Consider the following 19630-nt stretch of genomic DNA (forward strand, 5'->3'; position numbering starts at 1 on the left):
TGATGTTCCCAATACCATGCTGGCTCTGCCTGTACCAGTTTCCCTGGCTTACATAGACTGACAGCTCTGACACCCTGACATCTGAGCCAGCCTCATGAATGCGCATGTGCGCTAGTCTCAGGGCAGCAGGTCTGAGCTGTGAGCTCTGGCTAGCATCATGATGAAGGTCACAGTTGCCTAGCAATAAGTCCCTGAGGCTTGATGGAGAAGGAGACTTCTATAGAGGGACGTCAGTGGTGGACTCTCACCTGTTTATTCTGTGAGGTCTACAGAATAGTTCCAAGCTTCTAGGAGAGAGTACGCATGAGCCAGCCTAAATAAATGTCTAACAGAGTCCTAGGAATAAACCACAAAATTCCTAGTGTCCAAAAGGATCTGTAAGATGATTCAGGCCTGCATAGACATTGCAGAGGTAAGTCTTTTTGACTGGAGAGGATGTGGAGAAATAGGAACACTTTTACACTGTTGGTGGGATTGTAAAGTAGTTCAACCATTATGGAAAACAGTATGGCGATTCCTCAAGGATCTAGAACTAGATGTACCATATGACACAGCCATCCCATTGCTGGGTATATGCCCAAAGGATTATAAATCATGCTGCTACAAAGACACATGCACACGTATGTTTATTGTGGCACTATTCGCAATAGCAAAGACTTGGAATCAACCCAAATGTCCATCAGTGACAGCCTGGATTAAGAAAATGTGGCACATATACACCATAGACTACTATGCAGCCATAAAAAAGGATGAGTTTGTGTCCTTTGTAGGGACATGGATGCAGCTGGAAACCATCATTCTCAGCAAACTATCGCAAGAACAGAAATCCAAACACCACATGTTCTCACTCATAGGTGGGAACTGAACAATGAGATCACTTGGACTCAGGAAGGGGAACATCACACACCGGGGCCTATCATGGGGAGGGGGTGGGGGAGGGATTGCATTGGGAGTTATACCTGTTGTAAAGGATGAGTTGATGGGTGCTGATGAGTTGATGGGTGCAGCACACCAACATGGCACAAGTATACATATGTAACAAACCTGCACATTATGCACATGTACCCTAGAACTTAAAGTATAATAATAATAAAAAATAAAAAATAAAAAAAAGAAACTTGCCCCACTGTGATTTCCAGGTACATCCCTCCTGTGTTACCTTGTGTTTCTTCCAGGTGGGGATTCCTGCAGAACAACACAGCCTAAGAATATGCCGGGCTATATATCTCCCTGGAAGTTTTGTGAGTTCTGGATGTCTGTGTTTGTGTGTCTTTGTGTCTTTATGTGTGTGTGTGTGTGTGTGTGTGTGTGTGTGTGTGTGTGTGTGTATGCCTGTAAGTGGAGTTCACGTAAAGGAGTGTGGATAACGCACTTCAGCACTTCTTGTTGTTGAGTTTCCCAACCTTTTAGAGGCCTGTTTATGTGGCTCTGCTTGGGCTGCAGGGCTCCCTATTCATTTTTTTCTGTGGAACATGAAACTGCAGTGAATAGGGAGGCGGGCCAAGACCCCACTGCCATCCAAATCACCTCCTACTGCAAAAAAGGCACTGTTCTAGAAAGAAGAGGAGCATACTACACCAAGAAACAGACATCTCCCAGTGTTTCATTCTCCTACAGCCAACCCAGGGAGAGATACTAGAAATCCTGTCCAAGAGGCGTCTTTAATTTACCTCAAATTCAGTTCCCAGCTGAGCAGGTGCTTCACATCACGAGCGGACACTCCTCCATCATCTTGGGTTTTCATTCTGGGACACTCTCTGTGAACAGCAATATGGTCAGATAGGGGTGAGGATGCAATCTGGTGAGGGATGGACAGGGTCCCTACCAATCATCTGCGCAAAAAAAAAAAAAAAAATGTGAGGACAGATGACAAAGATGCCTCTTCCAACTGCATCCTCACATTCCCTTAATTGTGAAAGCAGTCCACACCATGGTCCGGTGTTCAGGTGGGAGTACTCCAACTTGCAGGGAACATTTGCAGTGCAAACTGAAGCCGTCCTGCAAACTTCTAATATGAGGGCTTTCATATCCTGATGCAAAAGAGAGTAGAAACAATTTATGCTGGGTGAAATGTTATCTCTACACTTGCTCTTTTTTTCCTGACTTCCATGTTCCTCATCATCCTAAGTTCCCCTGGGTCTGGCTCAACATCTTCCACACTAAACATTTTCCTCTTCATGGAGGAGAACCTCATGGGAATCCATTGTGTGAAAGTTTTATCTTAACACTGTCATGTTTTAATTACTTGGCAGCTGTGACACTTGTAAAACTGTGAATTCAAGTTACAGCTGCCGATATCTAAATTCTTGTTTTCCTATTTCTATCAGAGGGATGTAGGTTTCCTGTAGCATAAGAAGCAGTCAGCCATGTCTGACTTTTGCCTGGCATTCTGGACTCTATTCCATTTCATCTTGGCATCCTTTTTCATTGTGGAGGGGTCTTTCACTGGGCTGTGGCTTTATGGTACTGGCTCTTACCGCAAATCTTTCTGCTGCCAGGGATTTCATGATGCAAAAGGGACTTCAGGTAGGATGGCTGCACTCCAGGGTGTGGGTCGTGGTCTTGTGTGGCAGCTGATGTTTTTTGCATTTGCAGGAGTCTTTTGGATATTCTGACAGGAATCTTTGAATGTTGCTTGGACTCCAGCATAATTCAGTTTATTCTCTTAGGTGAGCCTTGGTTGTTCTTTTCTTTCATGGGAGATCCACATTGCCCCTCAACAGCATTACTGAACACTTTTTGAGGTTTGCAATGGCCACAGAGAGCTTCTAAGACTCTGTCTCAATCTAATCTACACTGGTGAGAGTCCAGTTAGAGATGTGGGAAAGCTGCTCCACCTTGGACTTGCCTTTCTCACAGATACTGGTTTTCCCAGAGAGCTGCTGTGACGCCGAGTAGGAAAGGAGGTGAAAAACTTGGCTGTCTTTCATGGATACCCACCTCTGTGGTCTCAGCTATGATTCTATCACCCAGAGAAACCTCAACACCACTACAGACTATATTCCAATCCCCATAAAATGCGATTCTTACACACAACCTCTTTTGGAAATTGAGTCAGAAGAGGACCAGCTTTCAGTGATCAAGTCACAGTCTCAAAACGCCTGCTCCTCCCATGGGAACTGACAATGGAGACACCCCGAAGAAACCCTGAGGTGGCAAAGTTTAGGGTCCTGCAGTGGGTTTTCATAGGCAGACTTCTTTCCAATAGCAGGCTGGCTTCTTCTGCTTAGGCAGGCTGACTGTTCTGATAGCCAAGAGCTAAAGCCTGCCTTATGATTGCACATGTGTTAGTCTCAGGGCACTGGGCCTGACTGTGATCTCTGAATAGCAACACAGTGAATTTTACCCTTGCCTAGGGATAAATCCCTGTGGCTTAGCAAAGAAGGAGACCTTTGTGAAAGTGTGTCTGTGGTGGACTCTCCCCTGTTTTCTTTGTGGAATCCGTGGGATATCCCCATGATTTTAGGAGAGTACAGAGGTGAGTGAGCATGAAGGAATGCCAAGAAGAGGCCCAGGAATAAACTGAGAAATGTCCAAGAATCCAAAATGGTCTGCAGGATTCTTAAGGCTTGCCTAGACATGTAGTGATAAGATTTTGTAAAACTTGCCAACACTGTTATTTCTAGGTACAATCCACCTGTGTTCCCTAGGGTTTTTTCTCTCATAGGTGGGCCTTTCTACAGAACCCAGAGCCTCAGGAGCTGGCAGGCTGCATGTTTCTGTTGCAGTGTAGGTGAGTGTTAGATGTCTGCGTGTGTGTGTGGCATTGTATGTTTGTTTGTATGTGTGTTTGTGTGAGTCTGTAAGTAGAGTCTGCTCAAAGAAATGTGGGTAACAGATTTAAGCACTTCTTTTTTTGAGTATCCCAATCCTTTGGTGGTCTCTGTTTGTAGCTCTGCTTGTGCTGCAGGGATCTGTGTTCCTTATTTATCTGTGGATCAGGAATCTGCATTGAATTCGGAGGAGGGCTGAGATTTGCTGGTGTCCAAACAACCTCCCTCTGCAAAAACAAAACAAAACAAAACAAAACAAAAGGCCCCCATTTCAGAAAGAAGAGGACCACACCATACCAAAAAAACACATCTCCCCAGGTTTCACTGTCCTGTAGATAAACTATGAAGAGACATTAGCATTCCTGTCTATAAGGTCCCTTGAATATACCTTGAATTTGGTTAAGAACTGAACAGGTGCTTCATGTCATGAGGGGGCACTCCTCCATCGTCTCGTCATTTCATCCTGGGACATAGAATTAGAACAACAGTATGATCAAATGGAGTGAGAATATAATCTGGTGAGGAGAGGATGTGATCTCACAACTTCACCTGAAAAAAATGAAGACAGACCAAACAGAAAGTGCTTCCAACTCCATCCTTACATTCTGTCAACTTCACAAGCAGTCCATATCATGGCCTAGTGTTCAGGTTAGACTTCTCCAATGGGCAAGAAACATTTGGAGTGCAAATTGGGATCATCCTGACAAATTCACAGTTTGGGGGCTTTCATGCTCAGAGCCACATGGGATGAAATGGATGGAGGCTGGGTATTGTGTGGCCTCCAGATTTGTCTCTTTTGCTGACTTCCATGTTCCTCATCGGCCTAGAATTTCCTGGGTCTGGCTCAATGACTTCCACACTTAATGTTTTCCAGTTCAGGGAGAATAACTATTGTTTGAGTGTTTCCTTCTAAACTGTCACGTTTTAATGACTGGACAGCTTTGACACTGCTAAAAACATAAATTCCCATTACAGCCACCAATAAGTGAGCCCGTTTTATCCAACTTCCATTGGAGGGCTGCATGATTCCTGTAGGATGAGAAACAGGCAAGTGTGTCTGGCTTTTGCCTGGTAGTCTAGCCTCTGTTTCATTTCATCTGCACAGCCATCTCATTGTGGAGGGGCTCTTTCATTGAGTTCTTGCTAGATGGGACTGCCTTTCATCACAGATTACTTAGCTGCCAAAGATTTTGGAAAAGAAAAAGGACTTTGGGTACACACTCTGCATTCCAGGTTGGGAGTCATTGTCTCAATGTGAGGGCTGAGGTTGTTTGCACCTTGCAGGAGGCTTTTGGGTCATCTGACAGGAATCATTGAACATTGTTTCAACTCCAGGGCAAGGCAGCTTGTTCTCTTAGGCTAGACCTGATTTTTCTTTGTTTTCATGGGGAACCCACAGTGACCCACAACAGTGCTACTGGACACCCATTTCAGACTTGCCATCACCACAGATGGCCACTGAGACATTGTCTCCACTTCATGTGCACATGTAAGTGGCCTGCCCAAGGTGTGAGAACACTGATACACCTTGGACTTGCCTTTGTCAAGGATCCTGCCTTTCCCAGAGAGCCCGTGCTAGTCCCAGAATGATGGGAGTCAATGAGGTCCAGAGTCAAGCCATCTTTCACTGACATCCACCTCTAGGGTATCAGGTATGATTCTATCACCCAAACAACCCTCAAAAACACACCAGACAATATTCCAAACCCCATGGGACCCAATTGTTGCCCACAGCCTCTTTCCCAAATGGAGTCAAAAGAGCAGTTTCCAGCAACCACCTTATGGTCTCGAAATGCCTTCTCCTCCAGCATGATCCGACCATAGAGACAGCCTGAAGAGGCCCTAAGGTAGAGACTTTTAGGGTCCTATAGTGAGTTTTGGCAAGCAGCCTGTTTCCCAATAGCACACCTCCTTTTCCTGTACCATTTTCATCTGCTTTGACACACTGACCACTCTGACAGCCAGGTATGTATGCCTGCCTCATGAATGTGCTTGTGCTTGTCTCAGAGCAACAGGACTGATTGCAAATTAGAGCAGCATTAAAATTAATAACAACGTTGATTAGTGACAGATCCTTGCAGCTTGGTGGAGAAGAAAATGTCCATGAAGGTGCATCAGCGATGGACTCTCACTTATCTTCTCTGTGGGATCCACAGGTTTGTTCCATGATCCTAGGAGAGGGCAGATGTGAGCCAACCTGAAGAAACATCATTTACAGCCCCAGAAATAAACCACAAAATCCCTAAGGATATAAAAAGATCTGCAGGGTGACCCAGGCCTCCCTAGACATTGTAGGAGTGAATCTTTTTGAAACTTGTCCCACAGTGATTTCTAATTAGAGCCTGCCACGGTTGTTCTCTAACAGGTAGGGCTTCCTGCAGTATCACGCAGCCTTAGAAGCTGCCAGGCTGTGTGTTTCCAGTGGAGTGTTGCCAGGGTTAAATGTCTGCATGTGTGGCAGTGTGTGTGTTTGAGTGTATGTGTGCCTGTAAGAGGAGTCTGCTTAAAGAAATGTGCCTAACATACTGCACGAATTGCAGCACTTAAATTTTTTGAGTCACCCAACTATTTGGTGGCCTGTCTGGGTAGTTCTGCTTCGGCTGTGAGGCTCCATGTTTTTTATGTTTCGGTGGATCATGAATCTGCAGTGAATTAGGAGACTGGCTGAGACCTGCTGGCATCCAAAGCACCTTCTGTTGCTGAAAAAAAGAAAAAAAAGAAAAAAGCCTCTCCTCTAGAAAAAAGATGAGCACACTACAGTAAAGAAGACATTTTGCAGTGTTTCATTGTTTTTGGCCAACCCAGGAAGAGACACTAGCAATCTTCTCCTTAAATTTACCTGGAATTTAGTTCCCACACAAGCAGATGCTTCACCTCATGAGGAGGCACTCCTCCATCATTGTGAAATTTCACTGTGAGTCAGAGAGTGTGAGAAGAAATAGGTCAGAGAGAGGTGAGGATACAATCTGGTGAGGTGTGGATACAGTCCCGCACCTTCACATGAAAAATGGTGAAGACAGATGACACAGAAGGTACTTATCCCCACATAATTTTGATATTGCAAGCAGTTCACACCATGGCCCGGTGTTCAGGTGAGAGTACTCCAACGTGTATGGAACATTTGAAGTGCAAATTGGGGCCAATCACGACAAACTACCGATTTGAGGGCTTGAATACCCAGAGCCAAATAAAAGTGAGATGAATAGTCGCTGGGTGGCATGTGTCCTCCACACTTGCGTCTTCTTTTCCTGACTTTCATGATCCTTGTCCTGCGTATGGCTCAAACTCTTCCACACTAAACATTTAAAGTTCACAGAGGATGATCCTCCTGGGAATCCATTGTGTGATTGTTCACTTCCAAACACTGTCACTTTTTAAATGCTGGGCAGCTGTGATATTTTTAAACTGTAAATTCCCACTACAGCCACCAAGAAACCGTTTTTTTGTTTGTTTCCTCCCATTTTTATCAGAGGTCTGCATGATTCCTGTAGTATGAAAGCAGACAGTGTCTGGTGTTTTCCTGGTAATCTATGCTCTGTTTCATTGCACCTGCACGTCCTTTCTCATTGTGGAGGGGTGTTTCACTGGGCTGTTGTTTGATGGGACTACTTCTCTCCACACATCTTTTAATTAACAGGGATTTCAGGGAGCAAAAGAGAGTTTGGGTAGGCTGGCTGCACTGCAGGTTGTGGGTCGTGTTCTTGTTTTGGGGACTGATGCTTGCAATTCGCAGGAGGATTCAGGTCCTCTGAAAGAAGTCCTTCAATGTTGCTTGGACTCCAGCATAAAGCAGCTGGTTCTCTCAGGTCAGCCTTGATTTTTCTTTGCTTTCATGGGGCGTACATATTGATCCTAAACAGCATTACTGCACACAATTGTCAGGCTTACAGTCACCACAGATGGCCTCTGAGACACCGTCTCAACCTCATCTGCACCCATGAAGGGCCAGTTCGACGTGTGAGAACACTGCTCAACCATGAGCTTCCCTTTGTTGTGGTTCCTATCTTTCTCAGACAGCAGCTGTAAGATCTGGATAAAGGGAGGCAGTGAGGCCAGGGCACAGTCGTCTTTCATTAGCTCCCACTTCTGGGGCCTCAGTCATGATTACATCACCCAGAGACCCCTCAGCAACACACCAAACTATATTCCAATCCCAGTGGGACCTGATTCCTGCACACAGCCTCTTGAGGAAATGGAGTCAGAAGTGCAGTTTCCAGCAACTAGGTCACAGTCTCAAAACCCCTCCTCCTCCAGTGAAACCTGAAAAAGGAGATGGCCTGAAGAAGATCTAAGGTGGAGAATTTTAGGGTCTCTGAGTGGTTATCTCAGGCAGCCGTTTTCCTGACACCAAGACAACTCTGCCAGTACCTTTTCCTCTGCTTAGACACGCTAACAGCTGTGATAGTTGGTGCCCTGAGCCTGCAACACAAATGCAAATACACTAGTCTCATGGCATGAGGCAAGACGTGTGAGCTCTGCCAGGTATCACAGTGAATGACACCGGTTTCCTAGAAACAAGTCCCTGTGCCTTGGGAGAGAAGAAGACCTCCTTGGTGGTGCATCAGTAGTGGACTCTCACCTGTCTTCTCTGTGAGATCCACAGAAAAGTCCCATTATCCTAAAAGAGGGCAGACATTAGCCATCATGAATAAAGGTCAAGCAAAGCCTCAGGAATAATCCACAAAATCCCTAAGGATCCAAAAGAATCTGCAGGATGACTCAGTCCTACCTAGACATGGTAGGGGTGAGTCCTCTTTAAACACCCTGCTGTGATTTCTAGGTGCAGTCTGCCTGTATTACCTGGGGTTGTCCACTCACAGGTGGGGCTTCCTACAGAACCACAGAGCTTCAGAACATGCAGGGCTGTAGCTTCTGTTGGAATGTCATGGCTTTGTGTGTTTTGTGTATGTGTGCGTGTGCATGTGTGCATTTAAGTGGAGTCTACTTAAATGAATTAGGCTAATGTACTGCAGTGTATTTTTTTTTTTAATCTCCCAATCTTTTGGTGGCCTGTTTCTGTGGCTATCCTGGTACTATGGGGCTCCATGTTCTTTATCTTTTTTGTGGATTAAGAATTTTCTGTTATTTGGGAGGCTGGCTGTGACCCACTGTGGTCCACATCCCCTACACTGACACACACACACACACACACACACACACACACACACACACACAAAAGCCATTCTTCTAGAAAGAAGAGGAGCACACTTAACCCAAGAATAGATATATCCCACTGTTTCATTTTCCTGCAGCCAGTCCAGAAATATACACTAGCTGTTCTGACAGAAGAGCACCTTAAATTTACCTAGAATTTGGTTCAAAGTTGAGCAAGTGCTTCATGTCGTGAGGGACACTTTGCCCTTGTCTTGGGATTTCATTCTTGGACAGACAGTGTGAACATAAATAAAGTCAGATAGGGTGAGGATTCAATCTGGTGAATGTTGGATGCGGATCCACCCTTTCGCCTGCCAAAATAATGAAAAACTGATGGCACAGAACGTTCTTCCAACAGCATCCCTGCATTTGCTGCTTCCCACAGGATCCCTGTGCATGCTGTCCTCAACATAGTCCAGAGTTCAGGTGGGAGTACTTCAATGTGCAGGGAACATTTGGAGTGCATACTTTGGCCATCATGGCAAACTGTCCATTTGAGGGCTATCTTACCAAAAGTTATATGGGAGTGTGATGGATTGATGTTGGGTGGAATGTGGCTTTTACACTTCTTTCATCTTCTTGTGACTTCCATTTTCCCCCTTAGCCTAGTGTTTCCTGGGTCTATCTGAACTTCTCCCACAATAAAGGTTTCCCAGTTCATGGAGGATGACCCTCATGGAAACCCATTGCAAGAGTGTTTCCTTCTAAACACTGTCATGTATTTATGGCAGGGCAGCTTTGATACTTTTAAGATCATAAATATATGTTATGGCTGCCAACAAGGAAATGTACTCTTCAACTTCTTTCAGGCTGCATGATTCCTCTAGGATGAGAAGCAGGCATCTGTGTCTGGCATTGCCTAATAATCTAGCCTCTGTTTCAATTCATCTGCATGTCCTTTCTCACTGTAGAGGGGCCTATTATTGGGTTGTTGCTGCATTGCACTAAATCTCACCCCAGATCTTTTAACTGCCAGGGATTTCAAGAAGCAAGAGGGACTTTATGTAGGTTATCTGTGTTACAGGTTGCGGGTTGTTATCTCTTTGTAGGGGCTGAGGTTGTTTGCATTTTGCAGGAGGCATTGGTTTCTCTGACAGGAATCATTGAACATTGCTTGAATTGTGAGGTGGTCACTGGAAACTGCTTTTCTGACTCCATTTCCAAAAGAGACTGTGTGTAAGGATTGGGTCACATGAGGATTGGAAAATAGTCTGGTGTGTTGTTGAGGGTGTTTTGGGTGATAGAATCATACCTGAGATGCCAGAGGTGGGTGTCAGTGAATGATGAACTGGCTGTTGACTTTATTGCCTCCCTTCATTCTCAGCCTCACAAGGGCTCTCTGGGAAAGGCAGGAACCATGACAAACACAACTCAAAGGTGGAGCACTGTTTTCACACCTCAGTCTGGCTTTTCATGTGTGCAGATAAGGTTGAGACAGTGTCTCAGTGGCTGTGTGTGGTGATGGCAAGCCTGAATAGGGTTTCCAGTAGTGCTATTGAGGGGCACATTGGATTCCCCATAAAAGTAAATACATACATACATACATACATACATACATACATTCATACATACATACATACGTACATACATACATAAATTCAAGGGTCAAGGCTCACCTGAGAAAAGGAGCTGTCTTGTTCTGGAGTGGAAGCAAGGTTTAATGATTCCTGTCAGAGGACCCAAAAGCCTCCTGCAAAATGCAAACAAACTCAGCCTCTACAATGGGATCATGACCAAAATATGGAGGGCAGGCAGCCTACCTATAGCCCTTTTTGCTCTCTGAAATCCCTGGCAGCTAAATAATCTGTGACAAGAGGCAGTCCCATCCAGCAGCAGCCCAATGAAAGAGTCCCTCTACAATGAGAAGGTCATGTAAATGAAATGACACAGAGGCTAAATTACCAGGCAAAAGCCACACACAACTGCCTGCTTCTTACCTCCAAGAATTATGCAGTCCTCCAAAAGAAGTGGGAGAATAAGTTTCCTTGTTGGCAACTGCAACTGGAAAGCTGTCCACTGATTAAAACGTGACAATGTTTGCAAGGAAACAGTCACACAATGGATTCCCATGAAGGTCAGTCTCCATAAACTGGGAAACATTTACTGTGGTGGTCATTGATCCAGACCCAGGAAACACTAGGTCGACGAGGAACATGGGAGTCAGAAAAAGAAGAGGCAAGTGTAGTGGCCACATCTAACCCACTATAAATCCATTCCGCTCCAATTTGGCTCCGTGCATGAAATCCCTGTAATCGGGAGTTTGTCAGGATGGCATTTATTTGCACTCCAAATATTTTTTGTACATTGGAGTACCCCCACCTGAACACGAAGCCATCATGTGGACTGCTTGTGTAATTAATGGAATGTAGGAATTTAGTTGGAAGCACATTCTGTGTCATCTGCCTTCATTTTATTTGCAAGCAAAGCTGATGGACCCCATCCACCTTTAACGAGATTGTATCATCACTCCTATCTTACCTTATTCCTGCTCACCCTCTATATTCCAGAATGAAATTTCAAGATGATGGAGGCATGCCCCCTCATGACATGAAGCACTGATCGGTTGAGTAGTGAATTCGAGGTAAACTCAAGGAGCCCTGTGGACAAGACTGCTAGTGTCTCTCCCAGAGTTGGCTGCAAAACAATGAAACATTGGGGGATGTCTGTTGTTTTGGTGTAGTGTCCTTCTCTTCTCTTCTTTCTAGATGAGTGGCCTTTTTTTTTTTTTTCTTTTGGGGGAGGTGATTTGGACACTTGCAGGTCTTAGCCCACCTGTGAATTCACTGAGGATTCATAATCCACAGAAAAATAAATAACAATATGCCCTGCATCCCAAGGAGAATGATGCAGACAGGCCAACAAAACATTTGGAGACTCAAAAGAAAAGAAGTGCTGAGGTGTGGTAGGCACACTCTGTTAAGCAGACTCCACTTTCAGACACAAATGCACACACACACATAGACACACACACAATAACACACACACACACAAAGACATCCAATGCACACAACACTCCAACAGAAACACAGCCCAGAAGCTCCTGAGGCTCAATGGTTCTATGGGAAGCCCCAACTGGGATATGGCATCCTGGGGGAAAACAGCCAAGCTGTAGCAAAAATCACAGTGGGGCAAATTGAAAAACAAAACAAAACAAAACAAAATTTAAAAACTCAGCCCTACAACATCTAGGCAACCCTGAGGAATCCTGCAGATCCCTTTGGATCATTAGGGATTTTGTAGTTTATTTGTAGAGCTGTGCTTGATGTTTCTTCAGCCTGGCTCACAACTGCCCACTCCTAAAGTCTTAAAACTCTCCCTTGGATCCCACAGAGAAGACAAGCAAGAGTCCATCACCGACCCACCTCCACAGAGGTCTCCTTCTCCACCAAGCTGCAGGAACTTGTTGCTGGGGAACAGTAACATTTATTGTAACGCTAGCCAGAGCCCACAATCAGGCCCGGTGCCCTGAGACTAGCGCACGCGCATTTGTAATGCAGGCTCACTCGCCAAGCTCTCAGAGTTGTCTGCCTGCTTAAGCAGAGAAAAATTGTACAGGCAGAGCCGACCTGATAGGAAAAATGCTACTTATGAAAACCCACTGTGGTACCCTAAAATTCTCAACCTCAGGGACTTTTTGGGCTGTCTCCATGGTCAGATCCCACTGTAAGAGGAGGTGTTTCGGGACTGTAAGGTGATCACTGGAACCTGCTTTTCTAATTCCATTCCCATAAGAGGCTGTGTACAAGAATCGTGTCCCATGGGGATTGAAATAGTCTGATGTGTTGTTGAGGGTTCTCTTGGTGGTAGAATCTTCCTGAAGTGGAGAACGTTTTGTTTGGAAGTCTTTGAGCCATGCCTAGGAAACCCTAGGCCAAGGAGGAAAACAGAAGTCAGAAATAGAAGAGGCAAGTGTGGAGGCCACATCCCAACCAGCATCAGTTCATTCAACTCACATTTGGTTCCTGGTATAAAAGAGCTCATATCAGGAGTTTGCCAGGATGGCCCCAATTTACACTCCAAATGTTCCTTGCACATTGGAGTACTCCCACCTGAACACTGGGCCATAAAGTCGACAGCTTGTGCAATTGAGGAAATGTGGGGATGTATTTGGAAACACCTTCTGCATCATCTGTCTGTGTTTTTTGTTTGTTTGTTTTTGTTTTTGTTTGTTTTTTGTTTTTTTGCAGGTCAAGTTGCATGACTCCATCCATCCCCCAAAAGATTGTATTCTCACTCCTATCTGATTTTACTGTTTTTCACACTCTACGACATGAGATGAAATTCCAAGATGATTTAGTAGTGTGCCCTCATGACTTGAAGCACCTGTTCAGCTATGAATCAAATTCAAGGTAAATTCAAGGGGCCCTGTGGACACTACTGTTAGTTTCTCTCCCTGGGTTAGCTGAAAGATAGGAAAACACTGGGAGATGTCTGTTTTTTGATATGGTGTGCTCCTCTTCTTCCTAAAATAATGGTTTTTTTGCAGGAGAAAATGATTTGGACACTGGTGTGTCTCTTCCTGCTTCCCAGTTCACAGAAATTTCATCATCCACAGAAAAATAAATACCATGGAGCCCCGCAGCCACAGCAGAGCAGAACAGACTGGCCACCAAGAGGTTGGGAGACTCTTTGGGTGACCTTTTTGCTGCACAAACTTGATGCTTCAGGACTAAATCTCAAGAGTAGTGCCTACTCACGATTTGAAGCAACTGCTAGGCTGGGGACTGATTTGAGGTAAATTAAAAAGGTCTTTAAGACAGGACTGCTAATGCTTCTTTCATGGTTGGCCACAGGACAATTAAACACTGGGAGATGTTTGTTTTTTGGTGTGGTGTGCTCCTCTTCTTTTTAGAAGTGGGGCTATTTGGTAGTGGGAGGTTATTTGGTCACCTGCAGTTCTCAGTCTGCCTCCAAATTCACTGCAGATTTAAGAACCACCAAAAAATAAAGAACATGGAGCCCTACTACCAAAACAGAGCCACACAGACAGGCCATCAAAAGGTTGAAAGACTCAAAGAAAGAGAAGTTTTGACATGTATTAGCCACATTTCTTCAAGCAGACCCCACTTACAGGCAAACACACACAAACACAATCACATACATGCAAGCAGACATCAAACATTCACAACACATCAACAGAAACACAGACCTCAGCAGCTCCTGAGGCTGCATGATCCTGCAGAAATCTCCACCTGGGAATAAATGCAACCCCTAGTAACACAAACAGGCTGTACCTAGAGATCACAGTGGGGCAAATTTCAAAAAGACACACCCCTACAACATCTAGGCAGGCCTGAGGAATCCTGCAGATTGTTTTGGATGGTTAGAGATTTTGAGGTTTATTCCAGGTACTCTGCTTGATATTTCTTCAGGCTGGCCCATGTCTGCCCTGTCCTAGGATCATGAGACAATCCTGTGGATCAAACAGAGAAGACAGGTGAGAGTCTACTGCCAACCAACCTCTACAGAGGTCTCCTTCTCTGCCAAGCCGCAGGGACTTGTCACTAGGCAATGGTCACATTCATTGTGACTCTAGTCAGAGTTCACAATCAGGTCTGGGACCCAGAGACCAGGGCATGCACATTCATAAGGAAGACTTGGGCACTGGCCTGTCAGAGCTCTCAGCCTGATTAAGCAGAGAAAAATGGTACAGGCATGGCCGGTCTGGTATCAGGGAAAAGGTTGCCTGTGAAAACCCACTGCAGGACTTTCGAAGTCTCAACCTCAGGGCCCCTTCGGGCTGTTTCCACAGTCAGATTCCACTGGATAAGAAGGCATTTCAAGACTGTGGGGTGGTTGCTGGAAACTGCTCTTCTGACCACATTCCCGCAAGTGGCTGTGTGCAAGAATTGGGTCCCATGGGGATTGTAACATAGTCTGGGGTGTTGTTGAGGGCTTTTTGGGTGATAAAATCATACCTGAGACCCTAGATGGTGGTGTCAGTGGAAGATGGCCAGGCTCTTGACCTCACTGCCTCCCTTCCTCCTGGGCCTCACAGGGATCTCTGGGAAAGGTACGAACACTACAAAGGCAAATCCAATGTGAAGTGTTATCACACTGCATTAGCCTCTCTTGGTAGCAGATGAGGTTGAGACAGTGCCTTGGACGCAGCCTGTGTCTATGGCAAGCCTGAAAATGGTGTCCAGTGGTGCTGTTGAGGGGCACAGCAGATTGCCCATGAAAGCAAAGAAAAATCTGTGCTCACCTGAGAGAATGAGCTGCCTTGTGTTGGAGTCTGAGCAATGTTCAGTAATTCGTGTCAATAGAAGTTGGAGGACAAGAGATTTCTTTTTGGATTCTGTAATGGGAATTTACAGTTTTAAATATATCAGAGCTTCCGACTCATTAAAACAGGGCTCTGCTTGGATCACAGGACTATCCCAAGCATAAATCAGAGAAGACAGGTGAGAGTCCATGGCTGATGCACCTCCATGGATTTCTCCTTCTCTACCAAACCACAAGGACTTCTCACTAGGCAAAGGGGTTGTTCGTTGTGATCCTAGCCAGAGCTCACAGCTCAGGTCTGCTGCCCTGAGACTAACATGTGCATATTCACAAGGCAGGCTTAGGTGCCCGGCAGTCAGAGCTGTGCTCCTGCTTAACCAGAAGAAAATAGGACATGCAGAACTGGCCTTGTAATCAGGAAAAAACTGACTGCCATAACCAACTTTGGGTCATTAAAATTGTCGACCTTAGGGCCTCTTTGGGCTGTCTCTGTGGTTGGGTCCTGCTGGAGGAAGAGGCACTTTGAGACTTTCAGGTGGATGTTGAAAACTACTCTTCTGATTTCATTCCTGAAAGAAACTGTGTGCAAGATTCAGGGCCTGTGGTTAATAGAATATAGTTTGGTGAGTTGTTGTGGCATCGTTCATCAAATCATGTCTGAGACCCCAGAGGTAGCTGTCAGCAAAATATGGATGAACCCTTTACCTTAGTGCCTCTCTTCATCCTAGACCTTAGAGGGAATGGCAAGAAACCCTGACAAGTGCAAGTCGATAGTGGCTCAGTGTTCTCATATCTCAAACTGTCCTCTCATAGGTGCAGATGAGGTTGAGATAGTGTCACTGAGACTGACTGTGTCATTTGCAAGCCTGAGAAGTGTGCCCAATAATGCTGTTGAGGGACAATGTGGACACCCCTGGAAGCTAGGAGAAAACATGCACGCCTTAGAAAAGAAGCTCACTTGAGCTAGAGTCCAAGCAAGCTTCAAAGATTCCCGTCAGAAAACCTATACTTCTTCCGCAAAGTGCTAACAGCCTCAGTTCCCACAATAAAACAACCCATAACCGGGAGTGCAGACAGCCTACAAGAAGTCCCTTTTGCATTCAGAAATCCCTGGCAACCAAGATATTTGTGGTGATAAGCAGACCCAGCCAGCAACAACCCAATGAAAGACCCCCTCCACAGTGAAAAAGATGTAAAGATCAAATAAAACAGACACTATATTAAGAGGCAAAAACCAGACATGGCTGCCTGCTTCTCACCCTACAGGAAGCATGCAGTCTCTTCCCATAGAATTGTGAGAAAAGACTTTCCTTGTTGGCAGCTGTAAAGAGAATTTACAATATTAAAACTACCACAGCTACCTAGTAATTAAAGTGTGACAGTGTTTAGAAGAGAGCTGTCAAGCAAAAGATTCCTATGAGGGTCGTTCTCCTTGAAGTGGGAAATGTTTAGTGCAGAAGACATTGAGCTAGACCCAGGCAACCCTAGGCTGGTGGGGAATATGGAATTCAGGAAAAGAAGAGACAATTGTGGAGGTCACATTTTCTCAAGCATTAATCCACCCCACTCCCATTTGGCTCTAGGTATGTAAGCCCTCAAATCAGGAGCTTGCCAGGATGGCCACTTTGCACTCCAAATGTTCCTTGCATGTTGGATTACTGTCACCTGAACACCAGACCATGGTGTGGACTGCTTGTAAACAAACGAAATGGGGGCATGGTGTTGGCAGTACCTTCTGTGTCATCTGTCTTCAACTTTTTTGCAGGTGAAGGTGTGGGACAGCATCCACCCCTCACCAGATTATATCCTCACCTATATCTGACTTTATTTCTTTTTCAACTCTCTGTCCAAGAATGAAATACCAAGACTAGAGAGGAGTGTCCCCTTATGATGTGAAGAACAAACTCTGCTGGGAATTGAATTCAAGGTAAATGTAAGGGGCCTGTAAACATAACCGCTGGTGTATCTTCCTGGGTTGGCTGCAGGACAATAGAACACCTGGATATGTCTGTTTTTATGTGTGGTGTGCTCCTCTTGTTTCTAAAAGTGTGGATTGATTGATTGATTGATTGATTGATTGATTGCATGGGAGGTGATTAGGATGGTATCCGTTCTCAGCCAGCCTCCCAATTGACTGCAGATTCATGATGTATAGAAAAATAAAGAACACAGAGTCCCACAGTCCAAGCAGAGCCAGACAGGCCACCGAAAGTTAAGAGACTCAGAAAAAAAGAAGCGCTGCAATTCATTAGCCATATTTCTTTAAGCAGGCTGCACTTATAGGCACAAACACAAAAATACACACACACACATGAAGCCACACACAGAGGCAGACATCCAACACATGCAATGTTCCCACAGAATCACACAGCCTGGCAGCTTCTGAGGCTGCATGGTTCTGAAGGAAACCCCACCTGGGAGAGAACAACTTCAGGAAACACAGGAGGGTTGTACCACAAAAATCACTCTGTGGCAAGTTTCAAAAAGACTCACCCTTACAAAATATAGGCAGACCTGAAGAATCCTGCAGATCCTTTTGGATACTTATGGATGTGTGGTTTATTCCTGGGGTTCTGCTTTACATTTCTTCCAGATGGTTCGAGTCTGCTCTATCCTGGGATCATTGGATTCTCCCATGGATCCAACAAAGACAGGAGAGAGTCCATAGCTGATTCACTTCCATGAAGGTCTCCTTCTCTCCAAGCTTCAAGGACTTGTTGCTAGGCAATGGTGGCATTCATTGTGACGCTATCCAGAGCTCACAGCTCATGCCTGGTGCCCTGAGGTTAGTACATGCACATTGACAAGGCAGGCTCAGGTACCTGGCTGTCAGAGCTGTCAGTTAGCAAAAGCAGAGAAAAATGGTAACCACAGAGCCAGCCTGATACCATTAAAATGACTGCCTGTGATAACCCACTGCAGGATCCTGAAAGTCTCAAGCTTAGGGCATCTTTGGGATGTCACCGTGATAGGGTCTTGCTGGAGGAGGAGAATTTATGAGACTGTGAGGCAGTTGCTAGAAACTTCTCTTCAGGCTTCCCTTCCTGAAACAGGCTGTATGCAAAAATCAATCCTATGGGTATGAGAATATAGTCTGGTGAGTTGTTGATACATCTTTGGGTGATAGAAACATACCTGAGACCCCAGAGGCAGGTGCCCATGAAAGATAGCCAGGCTGTTGTGCTCACTGCCTCCCTTAATCCTTGGCTTCACATGGGGCTCTCTGGGAATTCAGTAATCATGACAAAAGCAAGTTCAAGGTGGATCAGTGTTCTCCCACATTGAACTGGCATTTCTTGGGTTCAGATGAGGTTGAGACGTGTCACAGAGTTCGACTGTGGCAACTGGAAGCCTGAAAAGTGTGCTTAGTAATGACATTGAGGGGAAATGTGTACCCACAATAAAAGCAAAGTCAAGTCATGGCTCACTTGAGAGAATGAGCTGACATGTTCTGGAGTCCCAGCAATGTTCAAGTATTAATGTTAGAGGACCCAAAAGCTTCCTGCCAAGTGCAAAAAACCTCAGCCCCCACAATGAGACCATGACCCACAACCTGGAATGCTGCCATCCTACCCAAAGTACCTTTGCTCCCTGAAAACTTTGACAGCCAAAAGATCTTTGAGGAGGGGCAGTTCCATTAAGCAAGAGCCCAATGAAAGACACCCTCCACAGTGAGAAATGATGTGTAGATTAAGTGTATCAGATCCAAGAATACCAGGCAAATCCAGACATGGCTACTTGCTTCTCAACCTACAGGAATCTTGCAGCCCTCGATTGAAGTTGGAGAATAACAGTTTCCTTGTTGGCAGCTGTAAAGAGAATTTACGCTTTTAAAAGAATCACAGCTGAGCAGTCATTGAAACATCACACTATCTAGAAGAAAACACTCACACAAAGGGAAAGGTTTAGTGTGGAAGATGTTAAGTCAGACCCAGGAAACCCTAGGCAGACAAGGAACATGAAAGTCAGGGAAAGAAGGGGCAAGAGATGAGGCCTCATCCTACCCAGCATCAATCCATCACAATCCCATTTGGATCCAGGTATGAAAGCCCTCAAATTGGGAGGTTGCTAAAATGGCCCCAGTTTGCACTCCACATGTTCCCTGCACTTTTGGAGTACTCCCACCTGAACACCAGGCCATGGTGTGCACTGCTTGTGCAATTAAAACAAATGGGGGAAGAAATTGGAAGCACCTTCTGTGTCATTTTATTTCATCTTTTTTGCATTTGAAGGTGCAGGACTTCATCCACACCTCAACAGATTGTGTCCTCACCGCTATCTGACCTTATTGCTGCTTATATTCTCTGTCCCAGAATGAAAACCCAAGGTGATGGAGGAATGCACCCTCTTAACTTGAAGCACCTGCTTGCATGGAAACCAAAATGAAAGTAAATACAAAGGGCCCTGCAGAGAGTACTGCTAGTTCTCTCCCTCTTTTGGCTGGAAGGCTATGAAACACTGGGAGATATCTATTCTTT

The 19630-nt window shown here is 45.2% G+C and overlaps 1 long non-coding RNA gene across 6 annotated transcripts in view; it reads right to left on the reverse strand.

Moving 5' to 3' along the window:
• LOC139360976 (uncharacterized) overlaps positions 1-17840 on the reverse strand; it is a 36807-nt gene extending 18967 nt beyond the window's left edge. For 5 of the 6 annotated variants that reach the window (XR_011618543.1, XR_011618542.1, XR_011618539.1 and 2 more), the window contains exons 1-2: positions 17646-17840; positions 1671-1757 (exon numbers count right to left, since the gene is read on the reverse strand). This is a non-coding gene — a long non-coding RNA (uncharacterized lncRNA). Of the gene's footprint in view, positions 1-1670; positions 1758-4161; positions 4237-17645 lie in introns of all 6 variants that reach the window. The other variant, XR_011618541.1, reaches the window with a different exon arrangement.
• Between the last annotated feature and the right edge of the window lie 1790 nt (positions 17841-19630).

Source organism: Macaca nemestrina, chromosome Y, assembly GCF_043159975.1.
Source record: "Macaca nemestrina isolate mMacNem1 chromosome Y, mMacNem.hap1, whole genome shotgun sequence".
Lineage (NCBI taxonomy): Eukaryota > Metazoa > Chordata > Mammalia > Primates > Cercopithecidae > Macaca > Macaca nemestrina.